The sequence below is a fragment of the Carlito syrichta genome, unplaced genomic scaffold (genome assembly GCF_000164805.1).
Source record: "Carlito syrichta isolate Samal-C Ts95f unplaced genomic scaffold, Tarsius_syrichta-2.0.1 Scaffold312501, whole genome shotgun sequence".
Lineage (NCBI taxonomy): Eukaryota > Metazoa > Chordata > Mammalia > Primates > Tarsiidae > Carlito > Carlito syrichta.
The window spans coordinates 479,220-485,359 of NW_007256597.1; positions in this window are offsets into that span (position 1 = coordinate 479,220).

Consider the following 6,140-nt stretch of genomic DNA (forward strand, 5'->3'; position numbering starts at 1 on the left):
CACACACACACACACACACACACACACACACACACACACACACACACACATATATATTGAGTCAGAGTCTCACTCTGTTGTCCAGACTGGACTGGAGTAGAGTGGCATGCTCACAGCCATCGTAGCCTCGACCTGCTGGGCTCAAGCAATCCTTCTGCCTGGGAGGTCTCATGAAGTTGCCCAGGCTGATCTCGAACCCCTTAGCTCAGGCAATCCTCTTGCCTCAGCCTCCCAAAGTGCAGGATTACAGGCTTGAGCCAACGCACCTGGCTATATATATATTTTAAGTATATAATATCATATGAGTAGCTGCTCAAGTATATTGACAAAGCACTTATTTCATTTTATTGCCCCAGTCTCTAAGCCTGTTGGTGTACCTCTGTGGCTGAAATCAACATACTTCTATGGTGAAATAGATAACATATGTATGTATATATACTAATACCATTTAGTGAGTTTTAACTAAATATCAGCCTTCTCAAAATTAAAAACTTCTATTGTACCTTCTGTCTTTTTTTCAAAATACTTTCTTTAACAAACTATCAAGAGTAATGCTATAAGAATAACAATAAAAAATGCACAGTGGGGAAAAATTCCCCTGAGGCTCAGACAATCTGCTGTCTTTTAGTATGATTCACTTAGGGCTAAGAAGATTTTAGGAAAATGCAAAATGCAGGATAGACACCAAATGCTCAGCAAATACCCTGATTGTGTTTAATTAGCAGTGATCTTCATAACACTGATGTTGATTGTTTTTTTTTAAACATCTCTGTCCTTGACAAATGATTGGGATGAAGGAGCCAGCAATAGCTATTTGAAAGGTAAGCATTATGGTGTCAAGATAACACAGCAGAAGCTAAGAAAACTGCATCATCAAATTGCTCTAGATAAAATTTGGGAGTGTACAAGTGGGAAGGAGGGAATAAAGAAATCAGAGTTGTGAGCATGGAAGTGTACCCTTGGGGAGAAAGCATACATTTTCTTCTCCTTTCTCACCCTACTAATGGGCAGGTTTTTTTTTTCTTTTAAGTGTTTTGTTTGCTATACACAATCTATATCCCAGACTCCCTCAGGCCTTGTTTTTTTCAAGGTTGAAGTGAAAGAGTAAACCTAGTTTCTTTGACAAATTTCAGTTTCAGCCATTATATCAGCCTCAGGATGAGCAGATTACTAATTTATTAGGAATAATTCTAGTGGCGAAATCCTTTTTTTAAAGCTACACATGTTTATTTGGGGTTTCTATGTTACGATAGAAACTCATTGTTTTTCCTTTTTTCTTGCCAGTTTCTTTCTTTTTTTTAATTTTAAATATGTGGGGTACAATTCAGGATTAGGTAGATAAATGGTCATGATACAGGTAAAGTTTGGGTCTCTCATCAAATGGCAGAATCGTGAGGGTAATTCTTATTTTAATCACAGAGGTGTTTTTTTTTTTTTTTAACATTTTTCTTGAACAAAGTTTACATTTCCTGACTAAGATGATGAGGAGGAAATATAGGATAAATGGAGACACTATTTTGGAGGTTTTATTAGGCTAGTAGAGAGGCACAGGTGCATAGCATAATTATTCCCTCTACACTCAATTTCACTGCCAAGTGGGGCCAGTTGGTGCTTCTAAGGATTCCTCTTGACTGACAGATCACAGAAACTTGAGCACTGAGGCATGAGGCATGATAGGGTAACTGCTCATGTTTCCAAAATTTGAAGGAAGCACTAAAATTGCAGAGGAAGTGACCAAATCAGCATCACTAAGGAGGAACAAAATCTCCTAAAAAGAGGGTTGTCAAGGCTTTTCAGCTGACCTCAGGATCTGCACCCCATGACCCATAACCATTATCATTCTATCAATAGACTTTACTCATATTTTGTCTTAAAAATCATACAGTTGAAAAAGCCAACAATGGCAACTTTGACAATAATTCACTATTAAAAACTACTTTTCAGAAAGATAAAATAACACTCCCTTATACCAGATTATTCTTGTTCATATGGTGCACAACGTGTGGATTTTGATCAAATGCATCTTTGTTTCCTATCCTCCCTTAATTTTGCATTAGTCGGGGTCAGGGAAGTAATCTTCACCTGACCCTGGATGAGTATCTGAGCTACTTCCATGTCTTTTCTGTTCAGTAAGGTAAAGGACAGTCCTACAGTCATTTTAAGTCACAGACACAGTCTTGATTCAGTCTTGATACTTAATATCCAATCTCCTCTGCCTCTCCATGTCCTGTTTTAGTCTGAAGCTTACAGTAAAAGAGGAGGAGAGCTGTATCTTCCTCCTTCTCTCTCCCTGGTCAACTGTCTCCTAGAGTCAAACACAGGGTTGCAAAAGAGGAGAGAAAATGGGATAGAACCATTGTAACTTGATTAGGTGGCTTTGGGTCTCTGACCTGGCAGATGGATAAAGACAACCTCCCTTAAAAATTCTGGCTGCAGGGACATAGGGCAAAATGGACTCTCTTGTGCAGCAGTTTCAGGGGTTCTTCCCTTGCTGGGCTTCTCCTTCCTGTAGTCCGTTTTATCTCCATGGATGTATCTGTAACCCAGGTTTGCTCTAGCAACTCCTTGCTCAGGTCTCGGCTACCTGGGGTGTGCATCAAACCTCTTTTCTCCTAAGGTTACCTTACACCTCCACATGGCCACCCTCGACAGAACACAGGAAGAACAGAAGCCATTCTCTCTCTTGAGTAGCCCACTCTGGTCACCAGGAAGCATTCCGTATCTCTTTCACAGGCAAACTTGGAGAGGGTTATGCAGTCCTAACATAGTAGCTCTCTCTTGAATCCACCATCAAATTGATTGGTCAGGGCTTCTCTCACTTTCTAGATTTTTCCAGGCAGACCATCCACTCTCTGCCTTAGATGCCTTTAGTGGGAACCAGGCAACAATCCTCTGTTACTTTCAATTACAGGGACCACATTTTGAATTATGCTCCCCTCTCTAGGCTTGAGGTGAGACAGAGACTGGGGAGATGGACAGCTGTGGGGTGGAGATGTAGAGCATGCCAGCATCTCTCTCCTCTTGTCTCTTGGATGCCGTTTTGTATAATACGTCTGTTTGAGGAGTAGGTTGTCTCATACTTAAACTTTTTTTTTTATCACAACCTATTATATGAACACCCCAAGTGGCCAAAGTGCAGTGGCTCATGCCTGTAATTCTAGCACTCTGGGAGGCTGAGGCAGAAGGATTGCTTGAGCCAGCCTGGGCAACATAGCAAGACCTCATGTCTGCAAAAAGTATTAGCCAGGCATGGTGGCACGCACCTGTAGTCCCAGCTACTCAGGAGGCTGAGGTGGAAAGATTGCCTGAACCAGAGATTGAGGCTGCAGTAACCTGTGATTATGCCAGTGCACTCCAGCCTGGGTGACAGAGTGAGATCCCAAAAAAAAAAAGAACACCCTAAGAAGCAAAGTCAAGAAGTATCTAATTCTACCATTTTGTTACCAATCTTGGGTTTTTTGTTTTTTTTTTTTGAGTTGGAATCTTACTCTGTCACCCAGGCTGGAGTGCAGTGGCATGCTCATGGTCACCACAGCCTCAGCCTGCTGGGTTCAGGCATTCCTTCTGCCTCAGTCTTCCAAGTAGCTGGAACTGCAGTCATGCGCCACCAGGCCCAGCAAATTTTTATTTTATTTTATTGTAGAGATGAGGTTTCACCAAGTCACCCAGGCTGGTCTCGAACCCCTGGACTGTAGCAATCCTTTTGCCTCAGTCTCCCAAAGTGCTAGGATTATAGGCTTGAGCCACTGTGCCTGGCCTAGATATTTCATTAACAGCCATTCTCTCTCCTCTTTTGAGTCCTAGTCCCATACTGATCTTATGGATGTCAAGTGTTCTGGACTTGTATTTATCTACTGCAGATTGTGTGATTCTTTAACTTAAGAAGTTGCTTGTTTTAGAGCTATCTTGGATATTTATGCTAATATATAGTACCTTTGAATATGAGAAACTGTGTTTAATCTTTTAGCCTGGTTTGGGGCAGGTTTTAATTTTCTACTTGATACATAGATTTTCTGAAACACTGAGTGATTATTAGTTGTGTTTGTGTGTGTGGATTTGTTTACATTATTTGACTATAGCTTTGAGACTCCGGGAAATTTTGTAGTCAGATATTAACAAAAAACAAATTATAAGCCTGGTTTTTAGTGACGCTATGGTTATTACATGCTTAAATTAATTTGATATATTTGACAGTGTAAGTCACTTATGTGATATGAATACACATAGACATACAAAAATCTTTTTATTGTAAATTTTTAAAATGGCACTCTAAAAGATCAGCATTAACTGGTTAATGTATTCCATAGATTGTAAAGGAATGAAGCTTTCATTAACTGTTTGCATTTATAATTCCATTGGTACTGAGAGGTTTTAATTTCTGACCTCGATACTTCAAGTAGCTTGCTTCTAGGAAAAATAATAGGTAGTTAGACAACAACAACAAAAACTCTTGTCCTAATTAAACCCTTCAAATGTTTCATTTTCATATCCATTGTCCAGAAATTGTATCACTAGGTTAAGAAAATAATTTTCTGGATTAAATCAAAATTTCACTGCACAGTTAGGAAATGTCTGGTATAAATTTATTGCATTTTGTGTCAACCAAAACATTCTGGATTTCACCGCAGCCCCAGTCAATTGGGATCCCAAAGATTTCAGTCTCTGAACAGTGTGGCATTCAAGAAGCACAATCTTGTCTTCAAGAAGCCTGTTCAGGCTAGGCCCAATGGCTCATGCCTGTAATCTCAGCACTTTGGGAAACTAAGGCAGGAGGATTGCTTAAGCCCAGAAGTTTGAGACTTCATCTCTACAAAAAAAAAAAAAAAAAAAAAAAATTAGCCACTCATGATGGTGCATGACTGTAGCCCTAGCCACTGGGGATGCTGAAGTGGGAGGATCCCTTGATCCTAGGAGTTCAGGGCTGCAGTAAGCTATGATCATACCACTGCACTCCAGTTTGGGCAACAGAGTGAAACTCCACCTCAAAGGAAAAAAAAGAAAAAAAGAAAAGCACATTCAGTAGCCAATCTTATCTCTTCCCCTAAGTTTAAAAGGAAATCTGTTCTTTACAAAAAAAATCTCAGAGACATTAACGGGGATCCAAATCATCACTGTTAATTCCTTTTCACCCTTTTCTCCAATTCTTTCACACTTTTTTATTCACAACAAGTTGTCCTTTACCCATTCCCATACTCCCACCTCCTAAACTCCCTCTCTCACCAGACTGTGTAGCTTTTACTTACATCTTCCCTCCACACGCTCTCACAGCACTTTGGGCATCACCTATACCTCTCTTCATCGATTTTTTTTCTTCCCCCTTTCACAATAGTCTGAGAGAAGAAAGGGAGGGATGACTGAGTCTTGTAATGGCATAATAGTGCCCTTGAGGGGATCATGTAACTATTTTTTTTTTGTTTTTTGAGTTGGAATCTCACTCTGTCGCCCAGACTGGAGTGCAATGGCATGCTCCCGGCCACCATAGCCTCAACCTGCTGGGCTCCAGCGATCCTTCTGCCTCAGCCTTCCAAATAGCTGGAACTACAGGCGTGCACTACCATGCCAGGCTAATTTTTATAAAGATGAGGTCTCACCAAGTTGCCCAGGAAGGTCTCAAACCTGCGAGCTCAGGCAATCCACTCACCTCAACCTCCCAAAGGCGTGGGATTATAGGCTGAGCCACTGAACCCCGCCCATGTAACTATTTTCAATTTAATATTTTTTATCTTGTTGCCTATGTCACTAAAGAGTTTCAAATCTAGCTTGCTTCAATAATATTGATTAAAATGCAAAGTAACTGGCATACAACTTTATAACTGAATGTTCTGGAGAAAATAAGCTTGCGCATTTTATCACAATGTTATGTTTTTTTTTCTGGAAGTGGTGTCCATACTATCATGTTACTCCATTCTGTGCCCATTAGGGTAACAAGGCAATTCAGGCCTTGTGTCTCCATATTTTTTCTTTTTCAACCTTTAAGAATGGCAACAGAAGAATTTATCAGTGGCGACTAGGGTGGTGTCCAACCTTCAAACTGCTCCACAATCTGGCACCAGTTTTGGTTTCCTGCCTTGTCCTAGCCATGTTCCACATCCCTAGTACATTATTTATTTCTCTATTAATAGAGAAAATTGCCTTAAATA